This window comes from Leptopilina boulardi, unplaced genomic scaffold, assembly GCF_019393585.1.
Source record: "Leptopilina boulardi isolate dan_hultmark-lab unplaced genomic scaffold, ZJU_Lbou_2.1 LbouV2_165, whole genome shotgun sequence".
In the NCBI taxonomy this organism is placed as follows: domain Eukaryota; kingdom Metazoa; phylum Arthropoda; class Insecta; order Hymenoptera; family Figitidae; genus Leptopilina; species Leptopilina boulardi.
The window spans coordinates 5,446,580-5,471,374 of record NW_026137713.1 but is presented as its reverse complement, the minus strand read 5'-3'; the positions used below and the strand labels follow the sequence as shown (position 1 = coordinate 5,471,374).

General features: G+C 30.0%; 1 protein-coding gene across 4 annotated transcripts in view; it reads left to right on the top strand.

Annotated features, from left to right (window-relative positions):
* LOC127277238 (insulin-like growth factor-binding protein complex acid labile subunit) overlaps positions 1-24,795 on the top strand; it is a 106,043-nt gene that overhangs the window by 44,736 nt on the left and 36,512 nt on the right. For 3 of the 4 annotated variants that reach the window (XM_051298171.1, XM_051298173.1, XM_051298174.1), the window contains one exon: positions 6,978-7,272. The gene's annotated coding sequence lies outside the window, so the exon portion shown is untranslated. Of the gene's footprint in view, positions 1-6,977; positions 7,273-7,484; positions 8,768-24,795 lie in introns of those variants that run through there. The other variant, XM_051298170.1, reaches the window with a different exon arrangement.

Below are 24,795 nucleotides of genomic sequence, written 5' to 3'. Positions count from 1 at the left end.
CTCGGATTTCTTCTGGAAAAAAGTAATAGTTAAACTTTAAAATGATTTAAAGCGCCGGCCGACTTTACTCCCAAACGCCGACTTTACCCCATTTTACGGTACTTGACTTGCAAGCCGATATTTTTACCGGCAAAATCCAAAGACCATCAAATTCGCGAATTGCCTGTTCTTTGGGTTTTGCTGGTAACATATATATTTTTTAATAAAAAAATGCGCTTCAAGCGCATTGTTTCTATGGTAACAAATGCGTAAGAAAAGGACAGAAGATGTAGGCGGTACTTGAGGTAAATCAGCGCCTCCTATCAGCTATTTTTTGTACCAGAAACCTGTCAACTTTTTTGTTTCTTTTTTACTCTTTCTTTCCTTTGCTGACCGTCGATCCAAGAAGATGGCTGCTGCGCTGGACTTGTCGGTTGCGGAAATAACGTCCAAAATGGGTAAAACTCTTTTAGTGTATAATAATTATAAATTTTCATTTCATAAAAAATTAGCTTGTGATGAAGAAAGATGGAAGTGTGCAAATAAAAAGTGTAAAAGTTTTCTTCGCGTTTCGTGTAATTTATTGCCGCGTTCTGTTAATATTGAAAAAAGTTCGTTTGTTCATAATCATTCAGAAATAACTGATTTAAATTTACAAAAACAATTGCTTGTGACGGGTGTGAAACGCAAAGCCGTGGATGATCTTTGCGAGAAACCTGCAAAATTAATTTCTTCTTGCATAACAAAAGATCACGAAAATTTAACCATAAATGATTATAATAATTTAAAGCAAGTAGCATATCGGGCGCGACGAAAAATACAACCAGTGTTTCCTAAAAATTTAAATGAAACTCATGTAAGTGTAGATAAACTTTTATTAAAAACCAAATTTGACGAAGATTTTTTGCTTTTAAATGATCATGAATCTAACTTAATTATTTTTGGAACGATACGTAATCTAAAATTTCTCTCGGAATCTGAAACAATTTATATTGACGGGTCGTTTGATTATGCTACTGCTTTTTTTAAACAAATTTTCACTATTCACGGTTTTTTTAACGGACATTATATTCCTTTAGCTTTTTGTTTATTAAAAGATAAGCGCGAAACAACTTATGAATATTGTCTAAGAAAACTTTGTGTATTGTGTGAAGAAAATAATTTTGTTTTTAACCCTTCCGCGATTGTTGTCGATTTTGAAAAAGCAATACATAATTCTATAAAAAGTGTGTGGCCCCTCGCAAAAATTATTGGTTGCAGATTTCACCTGTCGCAAGCATGGTTTAGAAAAATACAAGAACTTGGTCTTGTTATTGATTATAAAAATAAAGATTCACCTATTGGTGAATGGTTGCGTATTACTTTCGGTTTAATTTTATTAGATGCTGAGGAAGTTAAATATTCTTTTGCCAATGATTTATTATCAATCATCCCTCTGGATGATAGGGTAATTAAATATGCAGAATATTTAACAATAAATTATTTATCTGATGAAGGTCGATTTCCTCCCCAAATTTGGGCGAAAAAAACCGCAGATTTAACTCGCACAACTAATGCTTGTGAATCGTTTCACTCTCATTTTAATAAATCTTTTTATCACACGCATCCATCAATTTTCAAAACAGTTGACACTTTATTACAAGTTCAAATAGAAACACATTTTAAATGCAATAGTATTCATATGCCTTATACTTTTCAAAATTCTTATTCAAAAAAAAAATATAATTTTGTTCAAAATAAAATAAATGAATTTAATAATAATCAAATATCTAGATTTGATTATGTTAGATCGGTTTCTTGTTTTTATAATATTAATGCAAATTAAAAAGTTTCTAATTGTACAGGTTTTAATTGTTGCAGATTATTGTTTATTTAACATTTGTGCTTTTTAAGCGCATTATTACTTTCGCACCAATCCAATAACCAAATAAGAGACATCGAAACCTTCAAGGTATGATACCTTTTTTTATGCTTTTTAAGCGCATTTAAAAAAATCGGCTTACAAGTCAAATATGTATTAATAAAACCAAACATATTTTAATAAAGCTTTCAAAGCTTTCATATTATACTGACTTACAAGTCAAATATGTACTAAATAAAACCAAATATATTTTAATAAAGCTTTTAAAGCTTTCATATTATACTGACTTACAAGTCAAATATGTATTAATTAAATAAAACCAAATATATTTTAATAAAGCTTTCAAAGCTTTCATATTATACTGGCTTACAAGCCAATTTTTTAAAAGTTCTGATTTTGTGTTTTGTATAAATAAACACACATTTTTTAAACACGCCAGCCTTCACGAATAAGTGAAATGCTGCCAGTCCTAAGCCTGTAAGTGTGAAGGGAAAATGTTAGTTAATTTATACTGTTTTTTAAACAGTATAATTAAATTAAGAAACAATTAAATTTAATATTATTTAATAATAATTATAAACATTTTAAATATTAACATTTTTAATTCGAATAACATATGCTCGTAATCGTGAAATTACGAGGAATAAGAATATGTTAAAAAAAATTAAAAATTGTTAATATTTAAAAATTTTTTATTTTTTTGGAAAAACTCATTAAGGGCCATAAATAGAAAATGTCATTAGGCCCGAGAACGTCGCTCAGGCCCCCCGCGGTGCATGCGTCCCTCGAGCTCCGTGTTTATGGCCCGGCGGGTAGAGTGGGGGTATGCAACTTCCCCTTACAGGACGCAATCGATGATCGCCCAATTTTACAGTTTTGTTGACGGATTGATAATATCTTGAGATGTTTTCTTTTTCTTTTGATTCTTTTGTATAATATATATGGACAAAATTTATTGGATATAAACTTGAGTTATTGGAAGATTTAATTATCTTGTGTAGTGTAAATTAATTATTGGGTTAAATTGGAATTTTAATTGATTAGTCTTAATTGAGTTTCAGTTATTGACAATTAGAAATAAATTATTACGTCGCTATATATTTAAAACCAAGAATTATATTGGTATATTATTTGACTATTTGAAGAGTAAATATCCCTTTTATCTTAAAATAATATATATTTTATAAATGAAAGCAATGTAATGATAAAAATGTTTTAAATTCTAAATTAGCATTTCATTTACATAAATTAACTAATTTGAAATATAGTGGCCCACTTTTCACTTTATTTAAATTAAAAGAGCATACACACTGATGGGAATGAATGAAGACTCTCTCACTGAATCTGATTTAATGCAAATTCAGGAACTAATTTAAATTAATCAGAATTTCGTCTAACTTATCATTTTGCATTGCATTATAAAATTCAGTCATTTTCAGATTACTTATATTATTTTCAAAATTTGACTATATAAGGACTTTTGTTCCAATTTTTAAATATGTAAAAATAATTTTATACTTTTGAAAAATCTTAGTTCTTTTGTAGACAAAAATTAATTAAATTTCTTTCGATAATATTCCCTGGCTTTTTTGTAAATCAGATTGTTTGACTTATGACCTTAAATTTTAAGGTTATGTTTGTCAGGCATATCTTGCAGCTATATTCACGTCATTAATCAGTGATCTTTAATTTTGATGTTACACTGTAAAAAAATTAGGGAGTTAACGTTACTGGGAGTTAAATTTTTCGAGTTAAAAATCAACTCAAAAAAAGAGTTAATAATGAAATTAACTCCTTAAAACCAACTCCCTAGGCATAAAATTAACTTGAAAAGCATTAACTCCCTTCGCTTCAACTCCAAAAGAGTGGGACTTTTATAGCATCCCCTAGGGAGTTGAAATTCAATTTTTTTACAGTGTATGTTTCGTTTTAACTTATGTTTTTGAATTATCACACCTTTAATTTTTGAGGTTATATTGAACTTTAAGGTTATGTTTCATCTATAACCTTTGTTTTTGACATATATCACACCTTGATTTTTTAGGTTATGTCGTTTAATCACTGTTTTTGACATGGTTAATACAATCCTGGAGACAGCGGCGAAATCTTTTTACAATACAGAGAGATATAATCGGACGTCTTACATTAAACGTTGGCTCCACAAAGGGCATCGACCCAAAGCCACAAGTTTTATGGCTTTGGCACAGCTTTCCTCTGACCTATCCTAGTTCTCGTTTTAATTTTCGTCATTTCAATCGAAATTTTTTGCATTTAAACAATGTGTAAGTAATTCGCGAACAGTCCGCCGGGACGGGAGCCAAGCGGCGCACCATATAGGCGTCTCTCTGGCTCTTTCCTCCTGGATATGACCAGATAGGAGGGAAAGATTCGGAGCCAAATTCTTGTGGGGTTTTCGCCACCGAAGATGTGTGTTCTCTGAAAATACACTTACACTAACTTTTCAGACTCTGCTATATATGGTTGAGATATATAGCTATATATATATATATATATATATATATACGTGTTTCTTGCCGAGAGCATGTCTCGCGGAATCTCTCGCGGTTCATTTTTCCTTTGGCGCAATAGCGTCTGCCACGTCTAGGTTTATGCGATTGAAACTTTAGACTGCCAAGCACCGTCTTCTGCATAATAATAAAGTGGCGCTTATCGTTATGAAAGTGCATTTGTATGTACGCCGTGTTACATTTGGTAAGCTTGCGAGTCGCATTTATACTTGTATAGTTAATAATGTTCACGGTCTCCTTTTACTACCGGAAGGTTCGCCAGTACATTTACAGAATGTTAATCGTTCAAAAATTAGTCAAGCTTCTTTGAAAATTGTATATAGATATATATATTGAAATATGTAATTGATTTATTGGTTGAAGAATGCTATGGGAATTTCCCTCGAGAATCAAGTAAACTTTTATTTTTTATTCCTTTGGGAACAATTTTCCATCTTGACGTTTTTTCCTTCCAAGCGCGCGTCATTGCGCGTCGAGAAATAGATTTTATTTTATTTTTCTTTTTTTTTTTTCACCAAATTCCATTTTCTTAGAGTTTTAAATAAGATTTAAACTATTTTATTATATTATTTTATTTAAAAAAATTTAAATATAATAATTTTAAAAAGGAAATATAGCGAGATGGATTTTTAAATTAGATCATTTGTGAGAGGAATATATCTTCGATGAGGATAAAGATTCCTTTTATTTTATTTTAAGGACCTCGTGATCTTCATTTGATTGCTGTTAAATCGAAATTTCACAGAAATCGGATTAGTAGCTTTTCATTACTGAAATCGAGTCTCTGATTCACCTTGCGATTCAATGAAATCTGTAATAAAAAAAAAAGTTTAGAAATTAGAATTTGAGTAGAGGAGATAATTATTCTGCCTTCTCAGTGATAATAGGTTCGTTAAATTTAAGTGTTATTCCCATGAAAGCGCGTCTGAGAGTTCAATATCCTTTGTACTGTGCTTGAATTTCCGAGTTTGATATTGTGCAGTCATCGGTGAATAATTAAGTTTTTTCTACACAAAGCGCATAGTTAAAATGGCTTTATTTATAGGTATATAGACGCGTTATATTCATAATAATCTATTATTTAAATATTAAACAATAATTATATTTTTAAATTATTATATTACTTTCCATTTTTTTTTTAATATTTATAAAAAGTGACAACTATTTTTACGGTGTACCGGTGATAGTAATTTATATATTATATTATAATAAATTTTCGCCTTGAAAGTTACGAGATTATAAACTCATAACAATAATATAAGAATTCTAATATATATGAGAAAAAATATGGAGTCGACTTCTAAAGAAAATTGAGCTTTATTACAGGAATTATGGTCTTATTACTTAGGGATATTGCTGTGTATGTGAATTTTTTTTAGCATATCTGAAATTTAACAGCTTGGAAGCAGCAATTCATATAAATTTTAATACAGCGAGGGGAGTCAAGTCTATTATATATACATATATATAGTTTGGGGAAAGATTTCTCTTTCTTTCTTTATAACGAACGGCATATGAAAGAAAGAGAACGACAACTGCCATATATACCGACCTGAGGCGAATTTCGGTCCTGACTTTTTACCCTCTAACCTTCAACTTGAATATATTATTCATTTTAACAGGATTTTGATGATCTATATAATAGCCAATACTAATAAGTTGAAAATTTTAGACCTTCTTAAAAAAAAAATTGCTCTTGTACATTTTTTTTTAGTGATAAAAAGTACGAGTTTTCCGAGAAATTTTTGTCAGCAAAATCCCTGTACAGGAAGAAATATTCAGTACATAAGAGAAATCTTCTTATCCTTTTTATAGGAGAGAGAATTTTAGAACTTGAGTTACTTTTCATTACATCTTAAAGAAAAATATTTAATATGCTATTTCGTATAATAATCGCCTGTTTCGTTTGTATAACATTTATAATGTATTTTTTTTATTTAAATTATTATTTATCTTTCTTATCTTCTTTTTTATAACAGGATTTTTATTGTGGCAATCTTTTATTTAGCATAATAGAAATTCTGATAAATATTATAGAACATTTTTTAAAAGAAAAATAACTTTTGGAATTGATTTTTAACTCGAAAAATTTTACTCCCAACACCGTAAAAAATTTCGGAGTTGTAAAATTTTTTGAATTGAAAATTCACTCCAAAAATGTGTTAACATTAGATTAAAATTTTTCGAGTTAAAAGTAAACTCCGTTGGGAGTTAAAATCTAACTATCTTTTTTTACAGTGTCAATCCCAAAAGGGTGGAACTTAGAGTCCCGTTGGGAGTTGAAATTTTAATTCCCTTTTTTATAGAGGGTTCCCAAATTTTTTTGCAGTGAATTCTATTAACTAAAAATTGTGTTTCATGTATGACACAAAGGATTGAAAAATTCTTGTGAAAATAAAATTAATAATTTTATACCCATTAAATTATTTTATATAATATGGTATATATATAAAATCAGTCAATTCCAATTGACTGACTCTAAAATCGACGCACTGACAAATTAATTATATCAAATTAAATTTCGCTCATTGTTATCTGCCAGAGTCAAAATATATGAGATTCAAACGCGCAGAGAATATTGTTAACTAATTGAATATCTTGGTTTCTAGGTGCTCAGGGAAACAACGTGAAAGATAATAATATAATATCACGAAGAGATCTGTCTGGACTGAAGGCCTTTACACACACACACACACACACACACACCCTCGAGAAAGTAGCATATCCAGCATACCCTTCTTGGCAAGAGAGCTCATAAAGAACAGAGACAAACAAAACACCATCAATCTAGCTTCATCAAAGATCCAGCCGCAATGTTATTAGAAACCTGGAGAGGAGGAGGGTTGGAATTGCACTCCCTCGAGTGGCACGCGAGAGTTGAAGAAGAGGAGTGGATCTCGACAGGTATGAGAGTCAACTATAACACAACCCTTATACAATGTATATATAGAAAGTCTTTCCCTTTTCTCTCGTTATATAAGATTCGCTCAGCTTCGAGATTAGCTCAACTCTCTCGCTACCACTAGAGAGTCAGGGCGCTGGTCTCGGGGTTGGTGTGGTGTTTTGAGGGGGTAACTATATATGGGGTTTGGGGGATGGCGATGGTCGTGCTCTGGCAGTGACGGTGGTTGTCGGCTGCGCACAAGTCTTTCAACGAAACATAGTCCAACTTCGAATCAGTGAGATCGGAGCCTCAGTCTGCGATACACGCCGAAATCTCTAGGTGAACCACGAGGCTTTCCTTTTCCGCTCTCTTTCTCTCTCTCTCTCTCTCTCTCTTTCTACTTTGTTCTCCCCCTCTCTCTCTTTATTTTTCCCTCCCTCTCTTTCTCTCTAGTGAGTATTGCTCTCTCTCACTCTCTCTCTCTCTTTCTTCCACCCCCGCTCAAATTTTTTTCTCGACTCCCGACCCCTTCCATTCACCCTCAACTCTACATCCTCCCCTCTTTCTCTACCCTCATCGCGTTGCGTGCCGAGTTATATCAGACGAAAGCCGCACGATGGCCGGATCGCGCGTGTGTGGCTCCTAAAATAACAATGTCAATTTCTTTTAATGACAATATTTCTTTCTAATCAGTTTAATATTTTTTTAATATTTAATTAATATCTTTAGTTTGGATATTAATATATTTTCTTCCGGTAGATAATTTCGGAAGTTTTTATAAAATAAATTTTAGAATTTGTTTTTCCTTTAATTTACTGTTTCAAAATTTGACAGTGTTTTTTCTAAGAGAGAAATTCTGTTTAAATAGGGAAAAAGTGACAAAAAAAAATAGAGGAAGTGATTTGAATGTTCATTGAAGAAAGAAGTGGTTTTTTTTTTGGAAAAAGAACGTAAAGTTTACTGTTGTCAAAAAATGTTTGAAAAATATAAAAAAAGGATGTTTATATAAAATATTTTCGAGTGTTCGGAAAATAATTTGACACTGTTGAATGAAAAAGAAGCAGATTTATGTAGAAAAAAATCAAAAGTAATTTGACCCTTCTCTGAAGAGTTGTTCATCTGTAAAAGAAAAAAAAAAAGAAGTAATTTGAGCGTTAAAGAAAGGTGATTTTCCCAAAGAATAGAGAAGTTGATTAGTGTTATAATAGAGGAAGAAATAAGTGCGAGTGACAAATGACGGAACATATCGTGAATTTGTGCAGTCACGTGGATTAAAAGTCTCGTTGCCGCGGGACAGGTGTGTGTATGTGATTTTCACCAACTAGCGCAAAAGTCTTTTTTTTTTATTTTACGATTTCCCGAGCGCCAGGCAAATGGAAAAAAATATAGTGGAATGTGAAAATGATGATTCTTGTGTCTGAGATTTTTACCATTTGCGTCAGGTAGAAACGGTTTACTAGCCTGGTCGTCGATGTGCTGCTCGTGGGACCATACCAGAATTTTTCATCTATCCACGTGAGTTTCTCCTCCTCCTTCTTTTTCTTCTTCTTCTCTTTTTTTTCATAAAACCCCTCCCATTCCCACCTCAGTTTCGATTATTTACAGGCAAAAGCACACGACAAGATCGGGGCCCTTGCGGCTTTCAAGGTCAATCCCGGGAGGTTTATCGCCTTCCTTCGATTTTTCCAAGGACAGCTGCATCGTGTCTATCGAAGCGTGTTTTTTTTTCAATCCCGTATATATATACACACGAGATTCTTCTTCTTTTTTTCTTCTTTTTCCATTCATCCGACGGCTCTTGCGTGTGATGGATTTTTAAAGTTTGTAATAGGATACATTGTCATCTTCACACTATATGTGTATGAAGGTCTGACACTTGATGGAACCTTTTGCGTTATTGTTGTCAGGATTGTAGCAAGGCGATCAGAGGTTGTATTAGGGGAAGCGGACAATGCCAGGAGAAATGATCCAGGAAGTCAACTTTTCGATGTTTCTATCAATCAATCGGGTGCTTTTAATGTTTTTTTTTCTTCTTTTCTTCTAATATTTCAAAAAAAATTCCTTTTAGAAAAAAGGAAATTTTTTTAAAGATTTATGCTAAGGTTTTAGTTTTTTTTCGTAATTTTGGTCTATAAATAATTTTGAACTACATATAAATAGCATATATAATATTATTATTTGTAGTACCTAGTTTATTTGAATGAGAAATTTAAATATTAATTTCTATATCTCAATTTTGTTTATATTTAAATTTTGAATTAAATTTATAACTTGTTAAATTCTCAAATAATTTAATTTTGAAAATGACAATCTTATAACAAATTTAAATTTTAGAAATTTTAATCTTCATAAATTATTTCCAACTATGGAAATTTAATTCTTATAATTAATTCAGATTTTCTGAAATGTCGATATGACAAATTGAACGAATTAAAATTTCAAAAAATCCAGTTAATGTAAAATTTACATTTATTAGCAAATAATTAATAGTACAATAAAAGATAATTTTACAGAAGTCCAGACATAATTAAATTGAAATCTTTATATAAATTTAGTGATCCAATGAAAATAGATGTTTCAAAATAATATGTATGCTTAAATTTAAAATCTCGAAAACACAGAAAATTAAAAGACATTAAAATAAGCTACAACGCTTATTATTTTACTCCAATTTTGCTTATTTTAATCCATTTTGGTATTAAAATAAGCAAAAGTTGGATTAAAAATAAATACAATTAATCAGATCTTCAGAAATTTTAATTATTTTCAAAAAAATGAAAGATTCAAAAAATTTGGAATGTATTTTGATGAACTATTTTCATAGAGTTTTTAGTCATAGTTTCATATTGTATCCTCATATTTGTTTTTTTTATAGGTGCAATTAGTTTTTGTTACTAGATATAAAAGCTATATACATTCTTTAATTTATAAAATATTTTATTTATTTTTTTATTTTTTCAACAATGGTAAAACATTTTAGAAATTATTAAATTCTAAATACATAATAAATTCTTAATAATTTAGTTCTCTAATTGACTTTTTTGTTTATAATAATTTTCCACATTCTTTATGTCAGCTGATTTTTGTTTTCTTTTCAGTTTTGGTTTAATCGTTTCTCCTTTGTCTTCACTTCTGTCTCTTTTGTTCTCTTTAGCTTTTCTTTTTCTCCTTTATTTGTTTAATTGAATTGAGGATTCTTTCTCCTTTGTTTACTTGCGATTCTCCTTTTCTTTATTCTTTGTTCACTTATAATTCTCCTTTACTTTTCTTCATTGTTCACGCAAGATTTTTCATAAAAATTTTTGTCCTTTGTTCGACTGATTTTTCTTCCAGTCTAACAAATTCGAAAGATCTGTTCTAAGCTGTATAGGATTTATCTATATTCGAATATGTGAAACGTGAAATTTTTTGCCCCCTAGTAAATATTGCGCTTTGCTTCTTCAGAATGATAATTTAGTCTACGAAATAGAAATTAAGATAAATTCATAAACAAATAAATTTCCATTTCCCTAAAAAAAAAAAAAATAAAATAAACGAATTTCTTTCCCGTGGGTGGCGCGCACAATGTATATTTCCACACGCGATAACTAATCCATTAATTAAATGAGAAGTTGCGTGGAAAGGAGAAACCGACATGAAAAATGGCGCATTTGAAAGAAAGAAAAAAAAAGAAGAAAAAAAAAGAAGAAAAAAATAGAGTAAAACGCCAGAGAATCACTCCGAAATGTGCGCGACAGATTAACAGAATCGAGTTGGGACAGAATTCATGAAAGATGAAAAATTTTCAGACTGATGGGATTTCAAATCGGATTATTTGTTTTCTCGTTATAGGAAACATATTGCCCCTATAGAATAATGCTTCGAAAATTAAGACAAACGTGAAATGGTTACTGACAGATCATTTAAAAAAAAAAAAAAAAAAGAAAAAATAGAAAGAGCGGAAAGTAAATAAACGGATTATTTTGCTTTGTCATTCAGTCTGAGGAAATAAAGCATGTGCTTCATTATAGTAGGTAACTGGGGAATAAAGGCAGAAGAAAAATATTTCTTTACCTCCCGAGAATTTTGATTCACCCTCATTTGTCATGACTGAGCCAAAAAAAATACCTCTCAAAAATCGCGAAGCGTTTAAATTTTTTCTATCATTTATGAAAAAAAATTACATTTTTTACATAAAATATTTTTATTCAAATCAAAACATTTTTTTTAAATTACTTTTTTTAAAATTATTATACGTTTTCTTTGGAATTAAATATATATTTTTAGAATAAAATCCTTTTTCAATAAAACAATTTTTTTTAAACAAAAGCTTTATAAAATATTTAAAAACTTTCTTTTATATTTTTCATATTTTTTATAGAACTTTTTATTAAATAACATTTTTTTCTATATGTGAAAAAGTTTTCAAAGATAAAACGTTTGTTTAGAGAAAAAAAAAATATATTTTTTTTTATCTGAATAACGAGGAATAAATTAATTTCGGGTTTTTTTTTATTTAAAAATTAAATTAAACTACGAGAGCATGGAATAATTAATTTAAAAGTAATTCCTGTAAATTATGTAATTAAATGTACACAGTGTACAAAAATGATTGGTTGATTAGTTGGTTAGTTAAAATGAAACATTTTGACAATGCTCACATTCTGTCAGTTAAACAAGACCAATATTGGAATTTTTTCCAGCTCTCTACTTTTTAGTCCTCTTAATTTCATTTGATTTGCGCTTTCGTCTTCCGGGAAGTTTCGACAGCAAACAAAAGAAATAAAAAAAAAAATAAATAAATAAAATTAAAACGAAACATTTTCACTGTAAATACGCGCGTGTGACACTAAAAACCTTTCGTATTTTTAATTTCCCTTCTTTTTGGAATAATTTTCCAATTTAGATTAAATGAAATTCGATAATTTAATTTAGAAAACAGCACTTCTCGATATCCGCTCACTAAATTGAAACTTTTATCTCCAGTTAATTTAATTTCAAGTAGTTGACTTGAAAATAGTTCCACGTGACAACACACTGAGGAGTTGTAACTGATGCATTTAAAGGGCTTATCGAAAAAAATAAATCTACGTGAAACTTGAGCCGAAGAAATCTATAGTTGACCAAACCGGTCGATTAGCATCTCCCCAAGAAGTAACAGTTTACAGCTACTTAATCGTAAAACCCACGCCAATATTCACACGTATAATCCGTCGATTAGTTTGCCTTAGGTAATAAATTAATTCGTTTAAGGAGACGAAGGGAAATTGATGCTTTCTATTTTATGCCAATTTTTTTTTTATAACAGTTGACAAAACTTTTGTTTGAGTTATATAAGAAAATATGATAATTTAAAACTATTTTAATTTCAGTTTGGAATGCTAAGTTTTAATGATAATTACTTTCTTTTTCGATGTAAGCAATTGACGAAACTTATTTGTTATCAGCGTCGATTAGTCGCGCAAGTCACTTGATTAGTTGAGAATGCTCGTGGGGACATTTTATTGGCGCGACTAATCGAAACCACTCGTGGAGAATTCATCTTGCTGGTTAAGGTTCTGTTATCGTTAATCTCGGAATAATATGGATGGATAAGCTCCATGTGACGGTAACGCCACAGATCGCTTAAAATAATAGCCCTCGTATTACGAGCCGTGTCAGAAACCCTTCGATCGTTCGAGGAAGCGCCGCAAGGCATTACCGGGTAGAGCTAGTACTGGTGATAAACGTCCTTAATAAATTATTCATATGAGACGTCGCCTTTCAAGTGGCTACGTGTATTCTACCACACGAACAAGGCGTCATCGATGTCGGTCGATCGCTTCTCTTCTCTTTTTTTCTGTACTCTATTTCTCTCTTTTAAAAAAAAAAATTTATACAGTATGGATATATACATATACTATATATATCTGGCCTATGATCATTCAGGCCTCCCCGCAAAGCTAATTCGAAACGATTCCCCGGTGTACGAATTTCCATGGGAAAGGTGACTCGATAACTAGATGCACCCCTTTTTCCCCAAGGGATTACAATTTAGGGGTACAATTATTTTAGTCACACAGATGATTACCGTTCAAGAAGAGCGGTTTTTACATTTCTCGAAATAAGAATAAGAAAAAGAAATTGACTACCCCTCACTCCTCAAGATCCTTTTTCCATTCTAATTCCACCGTTCCATTATCTCTCTCTCTCTTTCTCTCCCCCATCTTTTACTCAGCCAACGAAATCTGCCCCTTGCGCCCTCATCGTGAGTTCCGCCATTAATTTTTCCGTCGCGCGAACTTCATTATAAGATGGGAGTTTCTACCAGTTGGTATCTCTCTCTCTCTCTCACCTTATATCTTATAATTCTTTACATTCTTCTCGTTTTTTATTATTTTTTAATTTTTCTATATTCTCTCTTGTAAATAACGAAAATTCTTTTCCTCTTTATTCCTTTGCGTATATATATATTGAAAAGCCAACTTGTTCGAAAGTCAGTTGTTTTGTGACTTTCATAAAAATAGCATCTTTTGAAAAGTTCCAAATTTTAAGTAAAATTTTTTCTTGGAAAATATTATGTTGCGCGAAAAAAAGGGTTTCAAAGAATTCTTTGAGAATAGTTTGAATATTTTCTGAGAAATAATTCTTTTATAAAATGTACTATTTAGTGTGTAAACTATCAATTTGGTCACTAGGGGTAAAAATTGTTATTTTATCCCCTAGTGTTGAAAACGATCAGTTTGCACACTAGGGGTAAAATTATTATTTTACTTTTACTTTATTATTTCATAGAAAATTTTTATTTCGCATTTTTCAATTAAATATATTACTATTTTCAAATTGTAAGTATAATAAATCAAAATTGTAAGAATTTTTTTGTTTTTAACAAAATAAAAAAAAGTATGTTTAAATTTCATTAAAAGAGAAAATTTTTTTCTCATGCTTCATCGAGAATTTTTTTTTTTCATCCAGTCTCTTTAAAATTCTTGTTTAAATCAAAAAAAATTCTTTTTTCTAGGGATAAAAAAATGTTGTATATGCGACATATATATACATAGAAAAAGAGAGAGTACGCGCATTCAATCGAATTTATTTTCATGTGGGCTAAAGTAAAAATAATTGGCGCATATACAACGATGCTAGCGAAAAAAAAAAACCTGTAATAAATCTCGGGAATCAAAGCAATTATTTTTCCAAATATAGGCGAATAATTTTCGCCAGCAACATGATATTTTGCTGACTTGTTGACTTTCACATATGTAAAGAAAATTAACTAGTTTTGAAATATGATATTTTCCCAGAGTATCATTTTTATATTTTCCTGTTCAATAAACTTTCAAAATTGAACTTTTTTTTTTTTTTTTTGCATCGCAAAATATTGAAATAAAAATAAAAAAAAAAATGTATAAATTAACCCAGTAACTAAAATATCTAATTGCTCAAAGTAATAACATGATCCTTGAACAGTTTCAAATTCCGTTTACACCATGCGGTCATTCCTCAATTATCCTGAAAAGATTATTCGTCCGTTGCAGTAGTGTTACGTACGCCAAAAGAGATTAAAATAAATCGAGTATTTTCAGGCGAGTTATTCGGTAACGCGACGTGTGAGCCGTCCGTTTTACAAATTTTCCTCTCGTGTAATTTAAATTGGATTCCAGAGCCAGAAAGTAAGAACGACCGATTTAATTAAACCTCATTTCCATACATAATGTACATCAAGTGAAGAATTAATCGAGGCCCGTGATTTCCGTCAGAATCAAAGCTACTTTAAGTCGTTCGAACTAAAAGTTATTGGCTGTTCACTGTACTTTATAGAGAGAGAGGGAGAGAATTGAGAATGAAATTCAAGGAGAGAATTCTAAGAAAAGTGTACTATTATTTTCAATTATTATTTTATTTCCGAAAAATTAGTATTCGTTTAGTGTTAATTTTAAATGTTTGCGTAGTTTTAATTATTGGAGAGTGTTTTTTTAAAGCTTAGTAATTAGAAAAGTGATATTTTTTTACTAATATTATATTTTCGAAATGATTTAAAATTAGTGAAAAATCTATTCGTTTCGAAAATGAATTGTAATCACATTTATTTTTTGTCTTTACGGATGCTTGCGGTAATATTATAAAGATGATCTTGTGTTCTGAGGAAAGGGTAATGTCTGTGAAAACGACATTTTAGGAAGTCTTAATGGCGTGCGGGACCTGAGAAAGAAGCTTTTCAATTTTCCTTCTTTTTTCCCATTATCTTATATATAGAATCTTTGTTGATAAGGCACACATTACCCAGAGTCACTTATATTCTCGGCTTAAACGGAGGTAACTTTCTGCAAAGTTTGTAGTTGAGGCTTATTTGCTTCTGCAAGATAGCTTTACGGGCTTTCCTTGTTGTCGGCCAAGTTCTCTTCCTTCGTCGTCGTCGTCTTCTTCTTTCTTTCTTTCTTTTTTTTTCTCTTTTAACCATCTCGAGGAACGTAATTTCTTCTTAAGACCCTGTCGACGAAAAGGCGAGGTTATTTTCCCACCGGATTTCTTTCTGTTTCGAGCTCACTTTGCTGGGAGGCAAATTCAAGGTCGACAAATTTGCATACGTCGTCCCATTTAGGGTTGAAACTCGAGACCCTTTCGTTTCAAGAGGAGGCACTAGATACGATTTTGTTAGGTCCACTTGATTAAGTCGAGATAATCAATTACAGTACATTTGAATACGTCGACCATTCTTGCAAATTAGATTGTTTCAACTCACTCTCAGGGCTTAAGGAAGAGTTTCTTTTTTTTTTCTTCTTCCTTTTGGCCTCGTTAGAAGGTTTATCTCCGCTAGAAGACAAATTACCTGAGATCTTTGTTGTATATAAGTGAAATTGAAAATGAAATTTTATTTTTAGAGTTTATTACACAAAATAGGATTTCCAGATATTTGTCATTCTCAAAGGATTTTTTTTTTCCTTTTACCTGAAAACAGATAGTCTAAACTATTTTAATAAAAAAAATTTTATTTGCAAAACTAGTTAAAATATTAAAGACTTTTTTTGAAATGTGTTAACATATATTACGAATTTCAAATTGTATACGAAGCTGAAGTACGCAACGTTTATATAAACGATTTTTAAAGAAATAATTTTTTAAAATGAAAAATTCTATAATTTTTTGCCTAAAAAATATTTTTTTACAATTTGTTGATTAATGAAAACTACAAGAAATATTTTTTAGGTAAAAAATTATAGAATTTTTCATTTTAAAAAATTATTTCTTTAAAAATCATTTATATAAACGTTGCGTATACTTCAGCTTCGTAATTGTATACCATCACCGCGAATAATAAGGTGTGGAGAAGAAATTAACGAGAGTAAATTAATATCGTACTCCGTCGAGATTGACGTGCGAAGTGAAATTAAAAAAAAAAAAAAGTGGTTGAAAGTACTTGAGTGAGAATCTGTTCAATTTGACGAGGGTTAAATATTGTGGGTTGAAATTGATTACCGTAAAAGTCGGGGATTGAGATTTCAAGTCTCTTGTGTCAGATGTCGATCATTTTATAAACAAAGGTGCGGAGAGTTCGATGCTCGTCAATTTTCAGACTTTCCAACTTGATGTGCATATAATACAAACTTCAACGCGTTAGAAAAAAAGAATATATAGAGAATAACATATATCCCATTAAATTTATATTCACCCCTGAACAAAATTTATTTTGCACTCTAAATTATTTCAAAAAAAATAATTTTTACAAATATTCAAAAAATATAATGTATTGACAAAATAGAAACAAGCAATAAATAAATAAAAAAAATGATGTCCATTCGTAATATTATCAATTTCAAACTCCAATTTTGTGTAAAACAATTGGGGGGGTTTTTTATGGCACGTCAACCGAATACGATATTAATTCATAGTCTCGTTAATTTACTTTTTTTTTCGCACACGCTGTTGAGGTGTACGACAACTTGATAATTGTAATATGTGTATATATATATATATTTATTCTGTATATATAGATTATGCGTTGTCGTTATCACATTATTCGTTTGGACACGTAATTATCGATAGCTACTTGTGTCCAAGTTTGTGTGAAAGGGGATTAATTGAATCAGGCCCTCGTAAATGAAACTTAACACAAAAGTGTACCGGATGATTTCAGGGGCTTTATTGAACGTACACATTGCACGCGAGCATTACTGTTTAGTCCTTCGTATTGGACGATGCATTATGTACATCAAAAGCCATTACCTGCACTGGCTTTTGATGTGCTAATATACTTGTAAAACAGTAAATGTATATATCTATATGTATATCGAGACGTTAAAAAAAAAAAAAAAAAAAAAAAAAATTTTCGAGACCTGATATTCATTGATAAATTTGTCACAAACCAATGAGCTTTCAATTAGCTGGATACTGGGTCAGTGATAACGTTGAATTAGATTTTATGCATTAGATGCGCAATATTCATGGCTTTGACTCGATTAAATCGAGTGCTCTATATGCTTTCAAATATTTATTATGAAAATTAAGTTTTGTCAATTAATGAACACGAAAGTAGTGTGTATTTTGTTTACAAGTTTTTTTGTCTTCTTTTTCTTTTCGATTTTTTCAGTTTTTGAAAATTTTTTACTTTATTGCTCTATATAGTTTCAGTTGAAATTTTTCATTCTGGTGAAAATTGACTTTAGTTATTTTCCAATTTTGGTTTGAAGGGTTTTTTAAATTTCATTTTAGGTATTATAATTTCCATTTTAAAATTGTATTTCGTTTCTATATTTTTTTTTCGTTTTACATATTCTATTTCCTTTTTTTCATATTTTTATTCCATTTTTTTTGTGTCCTATTCTTCACATCCGTTTCAATCTATTTACGCGTGTGTGTTTCGCCCCTCACGTTTGAAAAATTCTGACACTTTACCTCTTGTGTCGTAAACGGTTCATTCTGGATAATTATAATGAGCTAAAACACAATTTATCGTCCTGTTTTTTTTTTTTTTTTTTTGAAACGCTTGCCACTGATAAGTTAATTAGAAGTCATCAGTACCATATGTGAATGTGCCATCAATCTTGTGGTTCTCGTTTATATATATACACTTTTTTTAGGAGAGGGTTTTTCAAACTCATTCGGTAAATCTAAAACGTGAGGAAGCCCTTTTCCGGTGTTTTTATGAGGGGAAAAAAGAATTTGGAGAAGTTTAATGAGACTTGGATAGTTGAAAAAAAATTTTAATTATGTATTGAAAATGTTTGAAAACTAGTTACTTCCGTTGAACCAATTTTTGAAAGTAATTATTTATTTATCTATATGTAGTAAAGAAGAATTTTTAGGGGAAAATTTTTCAATTGGACAAAGGAAGGGATCGGAGAATATATATATTTTTTTTTCATATCGTTTTTCGGACAATTGAAATGAAAAATTCCATAAATCAGAAGAAATGGGGCAATTTCTTATAATTGTTCCTGAGAGGTCTAAATTTCCGAGAGAGCTTGCCAAGGGAGAGAGGATATGGCTATCTCTTTTTCTCTCTCTCTCCCTTATTTTCTCCTCCGCGGTGAGCTCAATTTCTCTTGGAAACTAAAACTGCGGTCTGTCTTTTGGCGCCCGCGTCTTTTTGGCCATACTATCCGCGCTTAAATCTTTTTATACGGATAAAAAGAAAGCTGGAATACAAACATATATTGGCGCTGGCAGTAGTGCCTTAAAAGTTAAGTACTATAAATAGTCTTTTTAGTTGACGTGAGTAGACGAATGGTGGAGACAGTACACAATGCGTGGCCCCAACGATCCTATTTTCAGAGATAGCATCTCCCATTCGTGTACACACATATACTCATCGTAACACTCTGTCATGCCGTCCCGTTTCAAACCGCTAAAGCTCTATCTGTATACCGAATCGTTTTCGGCTCGTAACCGGCCACAGCTGTTTCCTCGCTTTTTCGAAATCCATCGCTCTGCCCCGCTGCCGGCACAACAATCGTGTTTCCCTCTCTCTTCACGCAGAAGCGTAGGAATTAAATTCACAAAAAATCATTCTTATACCTTTCCTCACTTATTACAATGGCAATATAGAAAAAAATTGACTATATTCCATAAAAATCATTACTTACATTTTAAAGAATTCAATCATTTTTTTGATAAATCAAATTAGCATTTAACAAAATTCATTTCAATGCAATTTTTTAGCAATTTATTTGAATGAACCAAATTTTGATTGTTTCAAGTCCATTTTAATAAATTGGTAGTTTTAAAAACTTTTTATTTCCTATCATGAAGTGTCAATAGTTGCAAAAATTGGTAGTTGCCAACAATAGTATAGCTTCAATCATTGTAGTTCAATAGTAGAAATTGATTGGAAATCAATAAAAAAAAAAGCTTCGTTTTTTTATTTTTCATTAGATTGTCACTTGTTAAACAAATAAACACTCTGTCGGTTTTAATTACCAACAATTGTGACTTCCATTGTTGAAAACTCGTCAATTTGGAACTATTATTTGTCACTTTGTTTCTAAAATCAGGGAGATGCAATTTTTTTTGCAAAATTTTGGAATTGCCCCCAGGGTTTGTACGCCACTGTTCTCTCTCACGTCCAGGGCAACCTTCCTTTTGGCTGATTTAATTCCCGCATAAACGCCTCGGCCCTGCCCTTCCCGTCCCTTTTCGACGAGGAGATAGAACGGGGCAGGTGTGAACCTTTCATGCATGCGTGGATATTTCCTCTGTAGCATTACAATCGACTGGGACCGAGCAACTACAAATGACTATCGTCCACGACAAAGGGGACCAAAACTCTCTCTCTCTCACTCTCTTGTTATTCGCTCCAATACAATATATGTAATACAACTACCGTTTTCACATTTTCCAGACGGGGATTAGAATCCACATTTCCAGCCACTTGGTACCCACATTTCATTCTTAATCTGTTCCGTTTGAGTATATATGTATAAAGAATGCATTTCCACGCTTAAAAAAAGAAAGATGAGGAAAGAGTTATCTCGGAATGTGAGATTTAATCTTCTTTAGATTTTAGATAAAGGAATTGTTTGGCTTAGTGGTGACTTTCCTGGGGTTTATATCCAACATGTGTACTTGAATTAATTGGTCGATTTATCATCTCTCCATCTTTTTTTTTTTTTTTAATGTGAGTTATGACAATATATATAATGAAAATTTAAGGATTCTTCTTTCAACGGTATTGAATTTCAAAATTTTATTTTGACTGAGTATAAATTAGATTTTTATTCAGGTATTTTTTAATCTTATAAACGAGAGAAGAAAATATTAATACGGGAAGATTAATTTTTCTCAATTATTATTGAATCGCTTTATTACATTTTTTTTTCTAAAAGTATTTTTTTCAAATTCTTATAATTTACTTTTTTTAATTTACATAAAATTAAATATAATTATTATTAATAACAATATTAATAATTGAATATTGTTAATATGTTAATCAGATAATAATTCATTTATTATTAATTTTTGATCAAAGGTTACTCGCCCGTATGCATATCAAATACATAATAATATATTAATTATATAGTACTATTATTTATTGATAATATATAAAGTAAAAAAATATCTCTCAAATTTCCATCAGTATTATAAATGTAAATATCATGAATTTATCAATTGTTTTTTAATTTAAAAAATTCCGGAGATTATGTTTCAAAAAAATTTCGAAATTTATGAATTCCTAGATTTAAGTATAGATCATTGTCAGTTATCGGTTTATCTATGAATGCCGCACGAGACAGGGAAAAATTTGTTTAGACAAGAAAAGAAAAAAAAAGAAATAAAAAGGAAAAAAATACGCCTCCTCAGCGTGAAATAAATGAGGTGAAAATATATATATATATATATATATGAGATGATAAAAATAATCCTGTCCAACAGGGGAAAAAAAAGATTCTGAAAGTTAATATTTCATGAATAATAAAGATTATATGTCCGGTTTCTTGGATTAGCCATTATTTATTAAAACACTTATATACCTCTCGAGACTCTATAGGTGCAGATGTTAAATCTATATAGAAATGTAGAATATCGTGCGGGAAATAAATATAATACGATTGAAAGACAAATAAAATTATAAGACAGCAAAATGGGCGTTGAAACTTTATGTAATATTATAAAGGAAAAACATAGTTAAAGTAATATTCAATCGTTAGTGAAACTAATTATATGAAATATTTTTTATTTAATTTAATATTAATTTCATTCTAAACAATTAACGATGAGAAACCATTTTTAATGGTTTTTTTTCTAGATAAAGCTATTTAAAATTATCTCTAATCAGTTTGGTTATATTTTGTTATTATGAAAAAATTTTAAAGAATTTCAGTTTTTTGATCAAAAATTGTGAGGGCATTAAATTGAAACGTTCAAAAAGTGATTGTAATAATGTTTTCCTTTTGCGGTCGTGCACAAAAACCCTAAAATGCTAAATAAAATCAAATTGTGTGTATCCAGTGAAAAAGTGAATAAATAAAATGATTATCGTCCTGGACAGTTTTAACGGTCGTCGCTATATATATATGGAATTTTGTAAAAATTACGCGGCAATTTCAATTTCATCAGTTTAATCGTTTGCTTGATTATACGAAATGCCCTCAGTGACCATTTATGCGTCGAGAAAAAATATGTGGCGTGAAATTTTCGCATTCTAATTGAAATCTGTTAGTATTGTATACACGTTTTTTCTTCTCTCTCTCTCTTTTTTTTTGTTTACGCTCATATTGTCCCTGATTTAAAAAATTTTAATATTCCTCTGGTTTTCAACTACCATTGATTGTAACTTCTATTATTTGCTAGAAATTACAATATCGATTTTCGTTGAAAAAAAAAAATTTAATTCGTTTCTCATTTATAAAAATTGGATCAAAATTTTTCAGTTGAAAAAAGTTGGTAAATAATTTTTTTTTTTAATTGTATTTGAATTTTTGTTATCAATTGGTTTATTATTCAAAACTACGATTGAATTATCTTGTTTATGGAAAGTATTAATTTTTTTTTAAAGGTAAAAATATTTGTGTAGTGAAATTTTCTCGTATTTTAATCATTGAAATCTGTTTGTATTGTATACAAATTTTTTTTTGTCGTTTTTTTCTCTTCTCTTTGTCTACGGTTTTATATTGTCTGAGATTTAAAAATTTAAATATTCCTTCGTGGCGGTAAGAATTTCTTTTCTTTCTGTTCTCGCACAATTGTGCAAACGCTGTCTCAAGTATTCTAAACTATTCCTCTGAATAATGTAAAAAGCAACAAGTGTTTCCATTTGGAAAACTTATTTTCGGAATTGCACCAACTTTAAATGCATTTTCGGAGATTAAAAATCAGTTTCTTTGAATATAGGATTTTCGGAGATAAAATGAAATGATTCGTAAACGTCATAAGGAAATCGAGCGTAACTTTATAGCGGGTAGAAGTTACTAGTTTATTCAACTCTACATTCACTATATAGATATATATGTATAAGTTCAGTTCGTATTCCCGACTGTTGAGTATTTTCAGCAATCAATGCTCATACAGTGAATGAATCGCTTTTTGGTAAAAAACACTGGCCCATTCAAGAGACTTTTCCCCTCGTAGTTTTTTGTTGCTTTTAAAAGACTAAAAGAAAAAAAAAGTGTAAATCGATGAAAAGAAAACAGAAAAAAATCTAGGATTAATTATATATATATATATTTTCTCTCTCGCTTCGAAATAATATTTATCTTTCTTTCCGCGAGGGATTTTTGTACTGTTTTTTCAAGTTTTTTTTTCTCCTTTTAACATCAAATATGACAATTTATAATTTAGGGGAGTCAATTTTTTTGGCTAATTTCTTTTTAGATAATTTTTTTGTTTGTTTTTTTAAATAAATATTTGTTTTTTTTTATTTAAAAATAGTTTTTTGGGAGAATTTATCAAACATATAATCTTTTACATAAATGATTATTAATTTGGAAATTAAAGCGTCACTGGGAATAATTATTGTACTTAATTAGGGAAAACGAAAATTCCAAAAAATTTACTAGAGATGTAAATCTGAAAACTTCCAAGTTTTTGGAATTTAAATTTCCTAATGAGAATTTAAATTTAAGAATTAAAAGAAGTTTGAATTTATGAAAATTAGAGAATTACAATAAATGTAAATTTAATTATAGAAAAATTTAGATTCAAATGTATAAAAATTTAGAAATAAATGACTTTTAATTAATCGTTCATTTTTTTATTAACTAAATTTTATTTAACAAAAATTCTTTGAAATGGAAATGATTTTATAATCCGAATATTATATATATATATATATATATATATATATATATATATATATATATATATATATATATATATATATATATATATATATATATAAATTATTGTTGAGAACATTAGGAATATGTATATCAGTTTTTGATTAAATATGGCAACGTGATTTTAATTCAATGTCATCTAACGGTAATGAATCTTCCCCTGGTTTAATTATAGCCATTAAAGCGTAATCTCGTTATGCTCTTGTTTCTTCTTCTCTTGGTTTTTGTTCTCTTTTTTTTCGAAATTGCATGTGTTGCCGGAACATGAAATAGAGACGTTCTAATCTACAGAGGATCTGGAACAGAATGAGCCTTTGTTAAATGAAAACGCATTGTGGAGGCAAAGCAAATCTCCTCGAAAGGAGCATTATATTACCCTTCTTTTGTATAAAGAGTATTCGTGCATTTTAACGAGTTTGGAACAATTTTTTTTTCTCTCGTCATATATATATATATATATATTTATAAATATGAAAAGAAAAAAAAAATTTTCCCCGAGTCAGAAAATTAAAGAGCTATTAGAGATTCTTGATGAGAAATGAAATCAAACAATTGTATAAATAATCGATTGAAAAAGAGAGGTTGAAGTGAAATCGAGTTTTCATCAAATTCCATAGTAGGGGCCAGTCGACTGTACATATTCTACATATTAGCATACACACATACACACACACACAGCGTGATTGTTCAGTGAATATTTCTTCAACGAGCTAACACTCATTTCGCAATGTTTGATCCTATTAAATCGTACAGAGAAAAAAGTACATTTTGTCTGCATCGATGAGTTCACCATTATTTCATCTTTTTTTCTTCTTCTTTCCTCTTTTTTTTCTCCTCCCTCTCATTTTTCCCTCGATATATATGTATTCAACCTCTTTCGTTTTCCATCTCTCACTCGATCAACGCCATTAATCACGTTTCTTTGACGTCGATGAAAAGAATTTTAGATATTTAAAAAACGTTCGCTTCTTACCGAGAATTTCTGTTATTCCATTTCTCTCTTATCTTGAGGATGAGGGATTTCATTTGGATTGGCGCAATTTTTTTTTTCTTTTTTTTTTTCAAACAAACCCAACATGTGCGAAGAAAAACTTGAGAGGTACCTTCACTGTGGATTCTTGGTGATAATGTTGGCTGTGACTTTTCTTTTAGGGGGAGGGTTTTTTTTTTTCTGAGATATTTTTTTGTATTTATCATTGATAAAAATATAATGTGAATTTTTCTTTTTTTTGTTTCAGGTAAGTCAATTTCATGATTCTACAAGCTGTTTTGTGAGTTTTTGATAATTTTTATAATATTTACATTTTTTTTTAT